Below are 12,842 nucleotides of genomic sequence, written 5' to 3' on the forward strand. Positions count from 1 at the left end.
TAGGTGATTCATCTCAAATCTAGCGTCCCGATGCTTTCAGAGTCAGCTGCTACGAAATAAAAGTATGCCCCAGGTGAGGCTCGAACTCACAACCCCGGCATTGCTCACGGCTACTGCCTTATAAGTACCGTGCGCTAACCAATTGCGCCACTGGGGCTACAGCAGGGTGCTTTCAGTTAGCGGTATTTGCTTTGCCGCCAACCTGTTGTGGCTACAGACCCATCATACGACCGTCACCTGCGGCCATACTGCGACTTTAGCACCTGGCTACGGATGCTTCATACGATTCTTGTTTCATATGCTACACTTACAAGCATATCAACCGCTTGTCATCACCGAAAAATTGCAGAAAAACGCGCGCCTTGCCTTCTGCTACCTGTCCAACAGCGAGGGCAGATGTGTGGCAAGCTCTAAGCTATGCAGGCGCACCGTGGCCGAGCAGCTGGAGGAGAGATGCCTTCCTTGGCAGCTCCCTGCAGAGTGCGGAAGACCAGAGTGGCCGCGCCGCCGTTGTCAGTGGACGACACGCAGTTGCCGAGCCACGGAGAACACGTTGCTCTGCGATGTGTACCCGCCTCATATGACGAAAGGCGAACAGTGGCCCTGTGGCGCAACGGATAACGCGTCTGACTACGGATCAGAAGATTCCAGGTTCGAATCCTGGCAGGGTCGGCATTTTGTTAGTTGCGGGCGCGTAGCTAGGCAGTGCATTCGAATGTTTCCACCTGCGTGGAGTGCAATGTCAATCCTGAGCATCTCGCAGCTGCATCTCGAGACGATCGTGGTAACTATCGCTTCGTGCAAGCGTCAGCGTAGCGTCAGTCGAGCAAAGTCGAGACAAGTCAAGCTGAGAGATGTTGCACAGTTAAGTAAACGGTACGCGACGCAGACAATGCTTTTCCAAGTGTCCCACGTCACGCAGCAGAGTGGCGCAGTGGAAGCGTGCTGGGCCCATAACCCAGAGGTCCGTGGATCGAAACCACGCTCTGCTAAAATTATTCTTTTTCTTGGGTGCTTCGAGCTCGATCATTAAGCCTGGGGTGCGCTGACCCAGCGTCAACAGCAAACCCTGTAAGTTCTGAAACGATGACGACGTCGTGTGGAGAATACGAGAAACACTTCCTAAGACGCAGAGTTTTTACGATTCTGCAGCAACTACATTTCTCGATCACAACGTTAATGTCCTATCGGGCCACACGTGCAACTTTCGCGATATAAAAATCGCACCTCCCCGGCGGGGAATCGAACCCCGGTCTCCCGCGTGACAGGCGGGGATACTAACCACTATACTACCGAGGAATACGCAAACGATACGCACAACGCACGCACACTTAATTTTCTCAAGTAGGTGATTCATTTCAAATCTAGCGTCCCGATGCTTTCAGAGTCAGCTGCTACGAAATAAAAGTATGCCCCAGGTGAGGCTCGAACTCACAACCCCGGCATTGCTCACGGCTACTGCCTTATAAGTACCGTGCGCTAACCAATTGCGCCACTGGGGCTACAGCAGGGTGCTTTCAGTTAGCGGTATTTGCTTTGCCGCCAACCTGTTGTGGCTACAGACCCATCATACGACCGTCACCTGCGGCCATACTGCGACTTTAGCACCTGGCTACGGATGCTTCATACGATTCTTGTTTCATATGCTACACTTACAAGCATATCAACCGCTTGTCATCACCGAAAAATTGCAGAAAAACGCGCGCCTTGCCTTCTGCTACCTGTCCAACAGCGAGGGCAGATGTGTGGCAAGCTCTAAGCTATGCAGGCGCACCGTGGCCGAGCAGCTGGAGGAGAGATGCCTTCCTTGGCAGCTCCCTGCAGAGTGCGGAAGACCAGAGTGGCCGCGCCGCCGTTGTCAGTGGACGACACGCAGTTGCCGAGCCACGGAGAACACGTTGCTCTGCGATGTGTACCCGCCTCATATGACGAAAGGCGAACAGTGGCCCTGTGGCGCAACGGATAACGCGTCTGACTACGGATCAGAAGATTCCAGGTTCGAATCCTGGCAGGGTCGGCATTTTGTTAGTTGCGGGCGCGTAGCTAGGCAGTGCATTCGAATGTTTCCACCTGCGTGGAGTGCAATGTCAATCCTGAGCATCTCGCAGCTGCATCTCGAGACGATCGTGGTAAATATCGCTTCGTGCAAGCGTCAGCGTAGCGTCAGTCGAGCAAAGTCGAGACAAGTCAAGCTGAGAGATGTTGCACAGTTAAGTAAACGGTACGCGACGCAGACAATGCTTTTCCAAGTGTCCCACGTCACGCAGCAGAGTGGCGCAGTGGAAGCGTGCTGGGCCCATAACCCAGAGGTCCGTGGATCGAAACCACGCTCTGCTAAAATTATTCTTTTTCTTGGGTGCTTCGAGCTCGATCATTAAGCCTGGGGTGCGCTGACCCAGCGTCAACAGCAAACCCTGTAAGTTCTGAAACGATGACGACGTCGTGTGGAGAATACGAGAAACACTTCCTAAGACGCAGAGTTTCTTACGATTCTGCAGCAACTACATTTCTCGATCACAACGTTAATGTCCTATCGGGCCACACGTGCAACTTTCGCGATATAAAAATCGCACCTCCCCGGCGGGGAATCGAACCCCGGTCTCCCGCGTGAAAGGCGGGGATACTAACCACTATGCTACCGAGGAATACGCAAACGATACGCACAACGCACGCACACTTATTCTTCTCAAGTAGGTGATTCATCTCAAATCTAGCGTCCCGATGCTTTCAGAGTCAGCTGCTACGAAATAAAAGTATGCCCCAGGTGAGGCTCGAACTCACAACCCCGGCATTGCTCACGGCTACTGCCTTATAAGTACCGTGCGCTAACCAATTGCGCCACTGGGGCTACAGCAGGGTGCTTTCAGTTAGCGGTATTTGCTTTGCCGCCAACCTGTTGTGGCTACAGACCCATCATACGACCGTCACCTGCGGCCATACTGCGACTTTAGCACCTGGCTACGGATGCTTCATACGATTCTTGTTTCATATGCTACACTTACAAGCATATCAACCGCTTGTCATCACCGAAAAATTGCAGAAAAACGCGCGCCTTGCCTTCTGCTACCTGTCCAACAGCGAGGGCAGATGTGTGGCAAGCTCTAAGCTATGCAGGCGCACCGTGGCCGAGCAGCTGGAGGAGAGATGCCTTCCTTGGCAGCTCCCTGCAGAGTGCGGAAGACCAGAGTGGCCGCGCCGCCGTTGTCAGTGGACGACACGCAGTTGCCGAGCCACGGAGAACACGTTGCTCTGCGATGTGTACCCGCCTCATATGACGAAAGGCGAACAGTGGCCCTGTGGCGCAACGGATAACGCGTCTGACTACGGATCAGAAGATTCCAGGTTCGAATCCTGGCAGGGTCGGCATTTTGTTAGTTGCGGGCGCGTAGCTAGGCAGTGCATTCGAATGTTTCCACCTGCGTGGAGTGCAATGTCAATCCTGAGCATCTCGCAGCTGCATCTCGAGACGATCGTGGTAACTATCGCTTCGTGCAAGCGTCAGCGTAGCGTCAGTCGAGCAAAGTCGAGACAAGTCAAGCTGAGAGATGTTGCACAGTTAAGTAAACGGTACGCGACGCAGACAATGCTTTTCCAAGTGTCCCACGTCACGCAGCAGAGTGGCGCAGTGGAAGCGTGCTGGGCCCATAACCCAGAGGTCCGTGGATCGAAACCACGCTCTGCTAAAATTATTCTTTTTCTTGGGTGCTTCGAGCTCGATCCTTAAGCCTGGGGTGCGCTGACCCAGCGTCAACAGCAAACCCTGTAAGTTCTGAAACGATGACGACGTCGTGTGGAGAATACGAGAAACACTTCCTAAGACGCAGAGTTTCTTACGATTCTGCAGCAACTACATTTCTCGATCACAACGTTAATGTCCTTTCGGGCCACACGTGCAACTTTCGCGATATAAAAATCGCACCTCCCCGGCGGGGAATCGAACCCCGGTCTCCCGCGTGAAAGGCGGGGATACTAACCACTATGCTACCGAGGAATACGCAAACGATACGCACAACGCACGCACACTTATTCTTCTCAAGTAGGTGATTCATCTCAAATCTAGCGTCCCGATGCTTTCAGAGTCAGCTGCTACGAAATAAAAGTATGCCCCAGGTGAGGCTCGAACTCACAACCCCGGCATTGCTCACGGCTACTGCCTTATAAGTACCGTGCGCTAACCAATTGCGCCACTGGGGCTACAGCAGGGTGCTTTCAGTTAGCGGTATTTGCTTTGCCGCCAACCTGTTGTGGCTACAGACCCATCATACGACCGTCACCTGCGGCCATACTGCGACTTTAGCACCTGGCTACGGATGCTTCATACGATTCTTGTTTCATATGCTACACTTACAAGCATATCAACCGCTTGTCATCACCGAAAAATTGCAGAAAAACGCGCGCCTTGCCTTCTGCTACCTGTCCAACAGCGAGGGCAGATGTGTGGCAAGCTCTAAGCTATGCAGGCGCACCGTGGCCGAGCAGCTGGAGGAGAGATGCCTTCCTTGGCAGCTCCCTGCAGAGTGCGGAAGACCAGAGTGGCCGCGCCGCCGTTGTCAGTGGACGACACGCAGTTGCCGAGCCACGGAGAACACGTTGCTCTGCGATGTGTACCCGCCTCATATGACGAAAGGCGAACAGTGGCCCTGTGGCGCAACGGATAACGCGTCTGACTACGGATCAGAAGATTCCAGGTTCGAATCCTGGCAGGGTCGGCATTTTGTTAGTTGCGGGCGCGTAGCTAGGCAGTGCATTCGAATGTTTCCACCTGCGTGGAGTGCAATGTCAATCCTGAGCATCTCGCAGCTGCATCTCGAGACGATCGTGGTAACTATCGCTTCGTGCAAGCGTCAGCGTAGCGTCAGTCGAGCAAAGTCGAGACAAGTCAAGCTGAGAGATGTTGCACAGTTAAGTAAACGGTACGCGACGCAGACAATGCTTTTCCAAGTGTCCCACGTCACGCAGCAGAGTGGCGCAGTGGAAGCGTGCTGGGCCCATAACCCAGAGGTCCGTGGATCGAAACCACGCTCTGCTAAAATTATTCTTTTTCTTGGGTGCTTCGAGCTCGATCATTAAGCCTGGGGTGCGCTGACCCAGCGTCAACAGCAAACCCTGTAAGTTCTGAAACGATGACGACGTCGTGTGGAGAATACGAGAAACACTTCCTAAGACGCAGAGTTTCTTACGATTCTGCAGCAACTACATTTCTCGATCACAACGTTAATGTCCTTTCGGGCCACACGTGCAACTTTCGCGATATAAAAATCGCACCTCCCCGGCGGGGAATCGAACCCCGGTCTCCCGCGTGACAGGCGGGGATACTAACCACTATACTACCGAGGAATACGCAAACGATACGCACAACGCACGCACACTTATTCTTCTCAAGTAGGTGATTCATCTCAAATCTAGCGTCCCGATGCTTTCAGAGTCAGCTGCTACGAAATAAAAGTATGCCCCAGGTGAGGCTCGAACTCACAACCCCGGCATTGCTCACGGCTACTGCCTTATAAGTACCGTGCGCTAACCAATTGCGCCACTGGGGCTACAGCAGGGTGCTTTCAGTTAGCGGTATTTGCTTTGCCGCCAACCTGTTGTGGCTACAGACCCATCATACGACCGTCACCTGCGGCCATACTGCGACTTTAGCACCTGGCTACGGATGCTTCATACGATTCTTGTTTCATATGCTACACTTACAAGCATATCAACCGCTTGTCATCACCGAAAAATTGCAGAAAAACGCGCGCCTTGCCTTCTGCTACCTGTCCAACAGCGAGGGCAGATGTGTGGCAAGCTCTAAGCTATGCAGGCGCACCGTGGCCGAGCAGCTGGAGGAGAGATGCCTTCCTTGGCAGCTCCCTGCAGAGTGCGGAAGACCAGAGTGGCCGCGCCGCCGTTGTCAGTGGACGACACGCAGTTGCCGAGCCACGGAGAACACGTTGCTCTGCGATGTGTACCCGCCTCATATGACGAAAGGCGAACAGTGGCCCTGTGGCGCAACGGATAACGCGTCTGACTACGGATCAGAAGATTCCAGGTTCGAATCCTGGCAGGGTCGGCATTTTGTTAGTTGCGGGCGCGTAGCTAGGCAGTGCATTCGAATGTTTCCACCTGCGTGGAGTGCAATGTCAATCCTGAGCATCTCGCAGCTGCATCTCGAGACGATCGTGGTAAATATCGCTTCGTGCAAGCGTCAGCGTAGCGTCAGTCGAGCAAAGTCGAGACAAGTCAAGCTGAGAGATGTTGCACAGTTAAGTAAACGGTACGCGACGCAGACAATGCTTTTCCAAGTGTCCCACGTCACGCAGCAGAGTGGCGCAGTGGAAGCGTGCTGGGCCCATAACCCAGAGGTCCGTGGATCGAAACCACGCTCTGCTAAAATTATTCTTTTTCTTGGGTGCTTCGAGCTCGATCATTAAGCCTGGGGTGCGCTGACCCAGCGTCAACAGCAAACCCTGTAAGTTCTGAAACGATGACGACGTCGTGTGGAGAATACGAGAAACACTTCCTAAGACGCAGAGTTTCTTACGATTCTGCAGCAACTACATTTCTCGATCACAACGTTAATGTCCTATCGGGCCACACGTGCAACTTTCGCGATATAAAAATCGCACCTCCCCGGCGGGGAATCGAACCCCGGTCTCCCGCGTGAAAGGCGGGGATACTAACCACTATGCTACCGAGGAATACGCAAACGATACGCACAACGCACGCACACTTATTCTTCTCAAGTAGGTGATTCATCTCAAATCTAGCGTCCCGATGCTTTCAGAGTCAGCTGCTACGAAATAAAAGTATGCCCCAGGTGAGGCTCGAACTCACAACCCCGGCATTGCTCACGGCTACTGCCTTATAAGTACCGTGCGCTAACCAATTGCGCCACTGGGGCTACAGCAGGGTGCTTTCAGTTAGCGGTATTTGCTTTGCCGCCAACCTGTTGTGGCTACAGACCCATCATACGACCGTCACCTGCGGCCATACTGCGACTTTAGCACCTGGCTACGGATGCTTCATACGATTCTTGTTTCATATGCTACACTTACAAGCATATCAACCGCTTGTCATCACCGAAAAATTGCAGAAAAACGCGCGCCTTGCCTTCTGCTACCTGTCCAACAGCGAGGGCAGATGTGTGGCAAGCTCTAAGCTATGCAGGCGCACCGTGGCCGAGCAGCTGGAGGAGAGATGCCTTCCTTGGCAGCTCCCTGCAGAGTGCGGAAGACCAGAGTGGCCGCGCCGCCGTTGTCAGTGGACGACACGCAGTTGCCGAGCCACGGAGAACACGTTGCTCTGCGATGTGTACCCGCCTCATATGACGAAAGGCGAACAGTGGCCCTGTGGCGCAACGGATAACGCGTCTGACTACGGATCAGAAGATTCCAGGTTCGAATCCTGGCAGGGTCGGCATTTTGTTAGTTGCGGGCGCGTAGCTAGGCAGTGCATTCGAATGTTTCCACCTGCGTGGAGTGCAATGTCAATCCTGAGCATCTCGCAGCTGCATCTCGAGACGATCGTGGTAACTATCGCTTCGTGCAAGCGTCAGCGTAGCGTCAGTCGAGCAAAGTCGAGACAAGTCAAGCTGAGAGATGTTGCACAGTTAAGTAAACGGTACGCGACGCAGACAATGCTTTTCCAAGTGTCCCACGTCACGCAGCAGAGTGGCGCAGTGGAAGCGTGCTGGGCCCATAACCCAGAGGTCCGTGGATCGAAACCACGCTCTGCTAAAATTATTCTTTTTCTTGGGTGCTTCGAGCTCGATCATTAAGCCTGGGGTGCGCTGACCCAGCGTCAACAGCAAACCCTGTAAGTTCTGAAACGATGACGACGTCGTGTGGAGAATACGAGAAACACTTCCTAAGACGCAGAGTTTCTTACGATTCTGCAGCAACTACATTTCTCGATCACAACGTTAATGTCCTTTCGGGCCACACGTGCAACTTTCGCGATATAAAAATCGCACCTCCCCGGCGGGGAATCGAACCCCGGTCTCCCGCGTGAAAGGCGGGGATACTAACCACTATGCTACCGAGGAATACGCAAACGATACGCACAACGCACGCACACTTATTCTTCTCAAGTAGGTGATTCATCTCAAATCTAGCGTCCCGATGCTTTCAGAGTCAGCTGCTACGAAATAAAAGTATGCCCCAGGTGAGGCTCGAACTCACAACCCCGGCATTGCTCACGGCTACTGCCTTATAAGTACCGTGCGCTAACCAATTGCGCCACTGGGGCTACAGCAGGGTGCTTTCAGTTAGCGGTATTTGCTTTGCCGCCAACCTGTTGTGGCTACAGACCCATCATACGACCGTCACCTGCGGCCATACTGCGACTTTAGCACCTGGCTACGGATGCTTCATACGATTCTTGTTTCATATGCTACACTTACAAGCATATCAACCGCTTGTCATCACCGAAAAATTGCAGAAAAACGCGCGCCTTGCCTTCTGCTACCTGTCCAACAGCGAGGGCAGATGTGTGGCAAGCTCTAAGCTATGCAGGCGCACCGTGGCCGAGCAGCTGGAGGAGAGATGCCTTCCTTGGCAGCTCCCTGCAGAGTGCGGAAGACCAGAGTGGCCGCGCCGCCGTTGTCAGTGGACGACACGCAGTTGCCGAGCCACGGAGAACACGTTGCTCTGCGATGTGTACCCGCCTCATATGACGAAAGGCGAACAGTGGCCCTGTGGCGCAACGGATAACGCGTCTGACTACGGATCAGAAGATTCCAGGTTCGAATCCTGGCAGGGTCGGCATTTTGTTAGTTGCGGGCGCGTAGCTAGGCAGTGCATTCGAATGTTTCCACCTGCGTGGAGTGCAATGTCAATCCTGAGCATCTCGCAGCTGCATCTCGAGACGATCGTGGTAAATATCGCTTCGTGCAAGCGTCAGCGTAGCGTCAGTCGAGCAAAGTCGAGACAAGTCAAGCTGAGAGATGTTGCACAGTTAAGTAAACGGTACGCGACGCAGACAATGCTTTTCCAAGTGTCCCACGTCACGCAGCAGAGTGGCGCAGTGGAAGCGTGCTGGGCCCATAACCCAGAGGTCCGTGGATCGAAACCACGCTCTGCTAAAATTATTCTTTTTCTTGGGTGCTTCGAGCTCGATCATTAAGCCTGGGGTGCGCTGACCCAGCGTCAACAGCAAACCCTGTAAGTTCTGAAACGATGACGACGTCGTGTGGAGAATACGAGAAACACTTCCTAAGACGCAGAGTTTCTTACGATTCTGCAGCAACTACATTTCTCGATCACAACGTTAATGTCCTATCGGGCCACACGTGCAACTTTCGCGATATAAAAATCGCACCTCCCCGGCGGGGAATCGAACCCCGGTCTCCCGCGTGAAAGGCGGGGATACTAACCACTATGCTACCGAGGAATACGCAAACGATACGCACAACGCACGCACACTTATTCTTCTCAAGTAGGTGATTCATCTCAAATCTAGCGTCCCGATGCTTTCAGAGTCAGCTGCTACGAAATAAAAGTATGCCCCAGGTGAGGCTCGAACTCACAACCCCGGCATTGCTCACGGCTACTGCCTTATAAGTACCGTGCGCTAACCAATTGCGCCACTGGGGCTACAGCAGGGTGCTTTCAGTTAGCGGTATTTGCTTTGCCGCCAACCTGTTGTGGCTACAGACCCATCATACGACCGTCACCTGCGGCCATACTGCGACTTTAGCACCTGGCTACGGATGCTTCATACGATTCTTGTTTCATATGCTACACTTACAAGCATATCAACCGCTTGTCATCACCGAAAAATTGCAGAAAAACGCGCGCCTTGCCTTCTGCTACCTGTCCAACAGCGAGGGCAGATGTGTGGCAAGCTCTAAGCTATGCAGGCGCACCGTGGCCGAGCAGCTGGAGGAGAGATGCCTTCCTTGGCAGCTCCCTGCAGAGTGCGGAAGACCAGAGTGGCCGCGCCGCCGTTGTCAGTGGACGACACGCAGTTGCCGAGCCACGGAGAACACGTTGCTCTGCGATGTGTACCCGCCTCATATGACGAAAGGCGAACAGTGGCCCTGTGGCGCAACGGATAACGCGTCTGACTACGGATCAGAAGATTCCAGGTTCGAATCCTGGCAGGGTCGGCATTTTGTTAGTTGCGGGCGCGTAGCTAGGCAGTGCATTCGAATGTTTCCACCTGCGTGGAGTGCAATGTCAATCCTGAGCATCTCGCAGCTGCATCTCGAGACGATCGTGGTAACTATCGCTTCGTGCAAGCGTCAGCGTAGCGTCAGTCGAGCAAAGTCGAGACAAGTCAAGCTGAGAGATGTTGCACAGTTAAGTAAACGGTACGCGACGCAGACAATGCTTTTCCAAGTGTCCCACGTCACGCAGCAGAGTGGCGCAGTGGAAGCGTGCTGGGCCCATAACCCAGAGGTCCGTGGATCGAAACCACGCTCTGCTAAAATTATTCTTTTTCTTGGGTGCTTCGAGCTCGATCATTAAGCCTGGGGTGCGCTGACCCAGCGTCAACAGCAAACCCTGTAAGTTCTGAAACGATGACGACGTCGTGTGGAGAATACGAGAAACACTTCCTAAGACGCAGAGTTTCTTACGATTCTGCAGCAACTACATTTCTCGATCACAACGTTAATGTCCTTTCGGGCCACACGTGCAACTTTCGCGATATAAAAATCGCACCTCCCCGGCGGGGAATCGAACCCCGGTCTCCCGCGTGACAGGCGGGGATACTAACCACTATACTACCGAGGAATACGCAAACGATACGCACAACGCACGCACACTTATTCTTCTCAAGTAGGTGATTCATCTCAAATCTAGCGTCCCGATGCTTTCAGAGTCAGCTGCTACGAAATAAAAGTATGCCCCAGGTGAGGCTCGAACTCACAACCCCGGCATTGCTCACGGCTACTGCCTTATAAGTACCGTGCGCTAACCAATTGCGCCACTGGGGCTACAGCAGGGTGCTTTCAGTTAGCGGTATTTGCTTTGCCGCCAACCTGTTGTGGCTACAGACCCATCATACGACCGTCACCTGCGGCCATACTGCGACTTTAGCACCTGGCTACGGATGCTTCATACGATTCTTGTTTCATATGCTACACTTACAAGCATATCAACCGCTTGTCATCACCGAAAAATTGCAGAAAAACGCGCGCCTTGCCTTCTGCTACCTGTCCAACAGCGAGGGCAGATGTGTGGCAAGCTCTAAGCTATGCAGGCGCACCGTGGCCGAGCAGCTGGAGGAGAGATGCCTTCCTTGGCAGCTCCCTGCAGAGTGCGGAAGACCAGAGTGGCCGCGCCGCCGTTGTCAGTGGACGACACGCAGTTGCCGAGCCACGGAGAACACGTTGCTCTGCGATGTGTACCCGCCTCATATGACGAAAGGCGAACAGTGGCCCTGTGGCGCAACGGATAACGCGTCTGACTACGGATCAGAAGATTCCAGGTTCGAATCCTGGCAGGGTCGGCATTTTGTTAGTTGCGGGCGCGTAGCTAGGCAGTGCATTCGAATGTTTCCACCTGCGTGGAGTGCAATGTCAATCCTGAGCATCTCGCAGCTGCATCTCGAGACGATCGTGGTAAATATCGCTTCGTGCAAGCGTCAGCGTAGCGTCAGTCGAGCAAAGTCGAGACAAGTCAAGCTGAGAGATGTTGCACAGTTAAGTAAACGGTACGCGACGCAGACAATGCTTTTCCAAGTGTCCCACGTCACGCAGCAGAGTGGCGCAGTGGAAGCGTGCTGGGCCCATAACCCAGAGGTCCGTGGATCGAAACCACGCTCTGCTAAAATTATTCTTTTTCTTGGGTGCTTCGAGCTCGATCATTAAGCCTGGGGTGCGCTGACCCAGCGTCAACAGCAAACCCTGTAAGTTCTGAAACGATGACGACGTCGTGTGGAGAATACGAGAAACACTTCCTAAGACGCAGAGTTTCTTACGATTCTGCAGCAACTACATTTCTCGATCACAACGTTAATGTCCTATCGGGCCACACGTGCAACTTTCGCGATATAAAAATCGCACCTCCCCGGCGGGGAATCGAACCCCGGTCTCCCGCGTGAAAGGCGGGGATACTAACCACTATGCTACCGAGGAATACGCAAACGATACGCACAACGCACGCACACTTATTCTTCTCAAGTAGGTGATTCATCTCAAATCTAGCGTCCCGATGCTTTCAGAGTCAGCTGCTACGAAATAAAAGTATGCCCCAGGTGAGGCTCGAACTCACAACCCCGGCATTGCTCACGGCTACTGCCTTATAAGTACCGTGCGCTAACCAATTGCGCCACTGGGGCTACAGCAGGGTGCTTTCAGTTAGCGGTATTTGCTTTGCCGCCAACCTGTTGTGGCTACAGACCCATCATACGACCGTCACCTGCGGCCATACTGCGACTTTAGCACCTGGCTACGGATGCTTCATACGATTCTTGTTTCATATGCTACACTTACAAGCATATCAACCGCTTGTCATCACCGAAAAATTGCAGAAAAACGCGCGCCTTGCCTTCTGCTACCTGTCCAACAGCGAGGGCAGATGTGTGGCAAGCTCTAAGCTATGCAGGCGCACCGTGGCCGAGCAGCTGGAGGAGAGATGCCTTCCTTGGCAGCTCCCTGCAGAGTGCGGAAGACCAGAGTGGCCGCGCCGCCGTTGTCAGTGGACGACACGCAGTTGCCGAGCCACGGAGAACACGTTGCTCTGCGATGTGTACCCGCCTCATATGACGAAAGGCGAACAGTGGCCCTGTGGCGCAACGGATAACGCGTCTGACTACGGATCAGAAGATTCCAGGTTCGAATCCTGGCAGGGTCGGCATTTTGTTAGTTGCGGGCGCGTAGCTAGGCAGTGCATTCGAATGTTTCCACCTGC

General features: G+C 53.5%; 38 non-coding genes across 38 annotated transcripts; 19 read left to right on the top strand and 19 right to left on the bottom strand.

The window, feature by feature from the left end:
* Positions 1–65: 65 nt before the first annotated feature.
* On the bottom strand, positions 66–157 carry Trnai-uau (transfer RNA isoleucine (anticodon UAU)). The gene is given in 2 exon segments: positions 66–101; positions 120–157. It is a non-coding gene; the product is annotated as a tRNA-Ile (tRNA).
* A 442-nt stretch (positions 158–599) lies between these two features.
* Trnar-acg (transfer RNA arginine (anticodon ACG)) lies at positions 600–672 on the top strand. The gene has a single exon. It is a non-coding gene; the product is annotated as a tRNA-Arg (tRNA).
* A 248-nt stretch (positions 673–920) lies between these two features.
* Positions 921–992, top strand: Trnam-cau (transfer RNA methionine (anticodon CAU)). Its single transcript has one exon. It is a non-coding gene; the product is annotated as a tRNA-Met (tRNA).
* A 235-nt stretch (positions 993–1,227) lies between these two features.
* Trnad-guc (transfer RNA aspartic acid (anticodon GUC)) lies at positions 1,228–1,299 on the bottom strand. The gene has a single exon. It is a non-coding gene; the product is annotated as a tRNA-Asp (tRNA).
* A 111-nt stretch (positions 1,300–1,410) lies between these two features.
* Trnai-uau (transfer RNA isoleucine (anticodon UAU)) lies at positions 1,411–1,502 on the bottom strand. The gene is given in 2 exon segments: positions 1,411–1,446; positions 1,465–1,502. It is a non-coding gene; the product is annotated as a tRNA-Ile (tRNA).
* Positions 1,503–1,944: 442 nt separating this feature from the next.
* On the top strand, positions 1,945–2,017 carry Trnar-acg (transfer RNA arginine (anticodon ACG)). Its single transcript has one exon. It is a non-coding gene; the product is annotated as a tRNA-Arg (tRNA).
* Positions 2,018–2,265: 248 nt separating this feature from the next.
* Positions 2,266–2,337, top strand: Trnam-cau (transfer RNA methionine (anticodon CAU)). The gene has a single exon. It is a non-coding gene; the product is annotated as a tRNA-Met (tRNA).
* A 236-nt stretch (positions 2,338–2,573) lies between these two features.
* Positions 2,574–2,645, bottom strand: Trnae-uuc (transfer RNA glutamic acid (anticodon UUC)). The gene has a single exon. It is a non-coding gene; the product is annotated as a tRNA-Glu (tRNA).
* Positions 2,646–2,756: 111 nt separating this feature from the next.
* Positions 2,757–2,848, bottom strand: Trnai-uau (transfer RNA isoleucine (anticodon UAU)). The gene is given in 2 exon segments: positions 2,757–2,792; positions 2,811–2,848. It is a non-coding gene; the product is annotated as a tRNA-Ile (tRNA).
* Positions 2,849–3,290: 442 nt separating this feature from the next.
* Positions 3,291–3,363, top strand: Trnar-acg (transfer RNA arginine (anticodon ACG)). The gene has a single exon. It is a non-coding gene; the product is annotated as a tRNA-Arg (tRNA).
* A 248-nt stretch (positions 3,364–3,611) lies between these two features.
* On the top strand, positions 3,612–3,683 carry Trnam-cau (transfer RNA methionine (anticodon CAU)). The gene has a single exon. It is a non-coding gene; the product is annotated as a tRNA-Met (tRNA).
* Positions 3,684–3,919: 236 nt separating this feature from the next.
* On the bottom strand, positions 3,920–3,991 carry Trnae-uuc (transfer RNA glutamic acid (anticodon UUC)). Its single transcript has one exon. It is a non-coding gene; the product is annotated as a tRNA-Glu (tRNA).
* A 111-nt stretch (positions 3,992–4,102) lies between these two features.
* Trnai-uau (transfer RNA isoleucine (anticodon UAU)) lies at positions 4,103–4,194 on the bottom strand. Its single transcript is given in 2 exon segments — positions 4,103–4,138; positions 4,157–4,194. It is a non-coding gene; the product is annotated as a tRNA-Ile (tRNA).
* Positions 4,195–4,636: 442 nt separating this feature from the next.
* Trnar-acg (transfer RNA arginine (anticodon ACG)) lies at positions 4,637–4,709 on the top strand. Its single transcript has one exon. It is a non-coding gene; the product is annotated as a tRNA-Arg (tRNA).
* Positions 4,710–4,957: 248 nt separating this feature from the next.
* Positions 4,958–5,029, top strand: Trnam-cau (transfer RNA methionine (anticodon CAU)). The gene has a single exon. It is a non-coding gene; the product is annotated as a tRNA-Met (tRNA).
* A 236-nt stretch (positions 5,030–5,265) lies between these two features.
* On the bottom strand, positions 5,266–5,337 carry Trnad-guc (transfer RNA aspartic acid (anticodon GUC)). The gene has a single exon. It is a non-coding gene; the product is annotated as a tRNA-Asp (tRNA).
* Positions 5,338–5,448: 111 nt separating this feature from the next.
* Trnai-uau (transfer RNA isoleucine (anticodon UAU)) lies at positions 5,449–5,540 on the bottom strand. The gene is given in 2 exon segments: positions 5,449–5,484; positions 5,503–5,540. It is a non-coding gene; the product is annotated as a tRNA-Ile (tRNA).
* Positions 5,541–5,982: 442 nt separating this feature from the next.
* Trnar-acg (transfer RNA arginine (anticodon ACG)) lies at positions 5,983–6,055 on the top strand. The gene has a single exon. It is a non-coding gene; the product is annotated as a tRNA-Arg (tRNA).
* Positions 6,056–6,303: 248 nt separating this feature from the next.
* Positions 6,304–6,375, top strand: Trnam-cau (transfer RNA methionine (anticodon CAU)). Its single transcript has one exon. It is a non-coding gene; the product is annotated as a tRNA-Met (tRNA).
* A 236-nt stretch (positions 6,376–6,611) lies between these two features.
* Positions 6,612–6,683, bottom strand: Trnae-uuc (transfer RNA glutamic acid (anticodon UUC)). Its single transcript has one exon. It is a non-coding gene; the product is annotated as a tRNA-Glu (tRNA).
* A 111-nt stretch (positions 6,684–6,794) lies between these two features.
* Trnai-uau (transfer RNA isoleucine (anticodon UAU)) lies at positions 6,795–6,886 on the bottom strand. Its single transcript is given in 2 exon segments — positions 6,795–6,830; positions 6,849–6,886. It is a non-coding gene; the product is annotated as a tRNA-Ile (tRNA).
* A 442-nt stretch (positions 6,887–7,328) lies between these two features.
* Trnar-acg (transfer RNA arginine (anticodon ACG)) lies at positions 7,329–7,401 on the top strand. Its single transcript has one exon. It is a non-coding gene; the product is annotated as a tRNA-Arg (tRNA).
* A 248-nt stretch (positions 7,402–7,649) lies between these two features.
* Positions 7,650–7,721, top strand: Trnam-cau (transfer RNA methionine (anticodon CAU)). The gene has a single exon. It is a non-coding gene; the product is annotated as a tRNA-Met (tRNA).
* Positions 7,722–7,957: 236 nt separating this feature from the next.
* Positions 7,958–8,029, bottom strand: Trnae-uuc (transfer RNA glutamic acid (anticodon UUC)). The gene has a single exon. It is a non-coding gene; the product is annotated as a tRNA-Glu (tRNA).
* A 111-nt stretch (positions 8,030–8,140) lies between these two features.
* Trnai-uau (transfer RNA isoleucine (anticodon UAU)) lies at positions 8,141–8,232 on the bottom strand. The gene is given in 2 exon segments: positions 8,141–8,176; positions 8,195–8,232. It is a non-coding gene; the product is annotated as a tRNA-Ile (tRNA).
* A 442-nt stretch (positions 8,233–8,674) lies between these two features.
* Positions 8,675–8,747, top strand: Trnar-acg (transfer RNA arginine (anticodon ACG)). Its single transcript has one exon. It is a non-coding gene; the product is annotated as a tRNA-Arg (tRNA).
* Positions 8,748–8,995: 248 nt separating this feature from the next.
* On the top strand, positions 8,996–9,067 carry Trnam-cau (transfer RNA methionine (anticodon CAU)). The gene has a single exon. It is a non-coding gene; the product is annotated as a tRNA-Met (tRNA).
* Positions 9,068–9,303: 236 nt separating this feature from the next.
* On the bottom strand, positions 9,304–9,375 carry Trnae-uuc (transfer RNA glutamic acid (anticodon UUC)). Its single transcript has one exon. It is a non-coding gene; the product is annotated as a tRNA-Glu (tRNA).
* A 111-nt stretch (positions 9,376–9,486) lies between these two features.
* Positions 9,487–9,578, bottom strand: Trnai-uau (transfer RNA isoleucine (anticodon UAU)). The gene is given in 2 exon segments: positions 9,487–9,522; positions 9,541–9,578. It is a non-coding gene; the product is annotated as a tRNA-Ile (tRNA).
* A 442-nt stretch (positions 9,579–10,020) lies between these two features.
* Positions 10,021–10,093, top strand: Trnar-acg (transfer RNA arginine (anticodon ACG)). The gene has a single exon. It is a non-coding gene; the product is annotated as a tRNA-Arg (tRNA).
* A 248-nt stretch (positions 10,094–10,341) lies between these two features.
* On the top strand, positions 10,342–10,413 carry Trnam-cau (transfer RNA methionine (anticodon CAU)). Its single transcript has one exon. It is a non-coding gene; the product is annotated as a tRNA-Met (tRNA).
* Positions 10,414–10,649: 236 nt separating this feature from the next.
* On the bottom strand, positions 10,650–10,721 carry Trnad-guc (transfer RNA aspartic acid (anticodon GUC)). Its single transcript has one exon. It is a non-coding gene; the product is annotated as a tRNA-Asp (tRNA).
* Positions 10,722–10,832: 111 nt separating this feature from the next.
* Positions 10,833–10,924, bottom strand: Trnai-uau (transfer RNA isoleucine (anticodon UAU)). Its single transcript is given in 2 exon segments — positions 10,833–10,868; positions 10,887–10,924. It is a non-coding gene; the product is annotated as a tRNA-Ile (tRNA).
* Positions 10,925–11,366: 442 nt separating this feature from the next.
* Positions 11,367–11,439, top strand: Trnar-acg (transfer RNA arginine (anticodon ACG)). Its single transcript has one exon. It is a non-coding gene; the product is annotated as a tRNA-Arg (tRNA).
* A 248-nt stretch (positions 11,440–11,687) lies between these two features.
* Positions 11,688–11,759, top strand: Trnam-cau (transfer RNA methionine (anticodon CAU)). Its single transcript has one exon. It is a non-coding gene; the product is annotated as a tRNA-Met (tRNA).
* Positions 11,760–11,995: 236 nt separating this feature from the next.
* Positions 11,996–12,067, bottom strand: Trnae-uuc (transfer RNA glutamic acid (anticodon UUC)). Its single transcript has one exon. It is a non-coding gene; the product is annotated as a tRNA-Glu (tRNA).
* A 111-nt stretch (positions 12,068–12,178) lies between these two features.
* On the bottom strand, positions 12,179–12,270 carry Trnai-uau (transfer RNA isoleucine (anticodon UAU)). Its single transcript is given in 2 exon segments — positions 12,179–12,214; positions 12,233–12,270. It is a non-coding gene; the product is annotated as a tRNA-Ile (tRNA).
* Positions 12,271–12,712: 442 nt separating this feature from the next.
* Positions 12,713–12,785, top strand: Trnar-acg (transfer RNA arginine (anticodon ACG)). The gene has a single exon. It is a non-coding gene; the product is annotated as a tRNA-Arg (tRNA).
* Positions 12,786–12,842: the final 57 nt, after the last annotated feature.

Source organism: Schistocerca cancellata, unplaced genomic scaffold (assembly GCF_023864275.1).
Source record: "Schistocerca cancellata isolate TAMUIC-IGC-003103 unplaced genomic scaffold, iqSchCanc2.1 HiC_scaffold_749, whole genome shotgun sequence".
In the NCBI taxonomy this organism is placed as follows: Eukaryota; Metazoa; Arthropoda; class Insecta; order Orthoptera; family Acrididae; genus Schistocerca; species Schistocerca cancellata.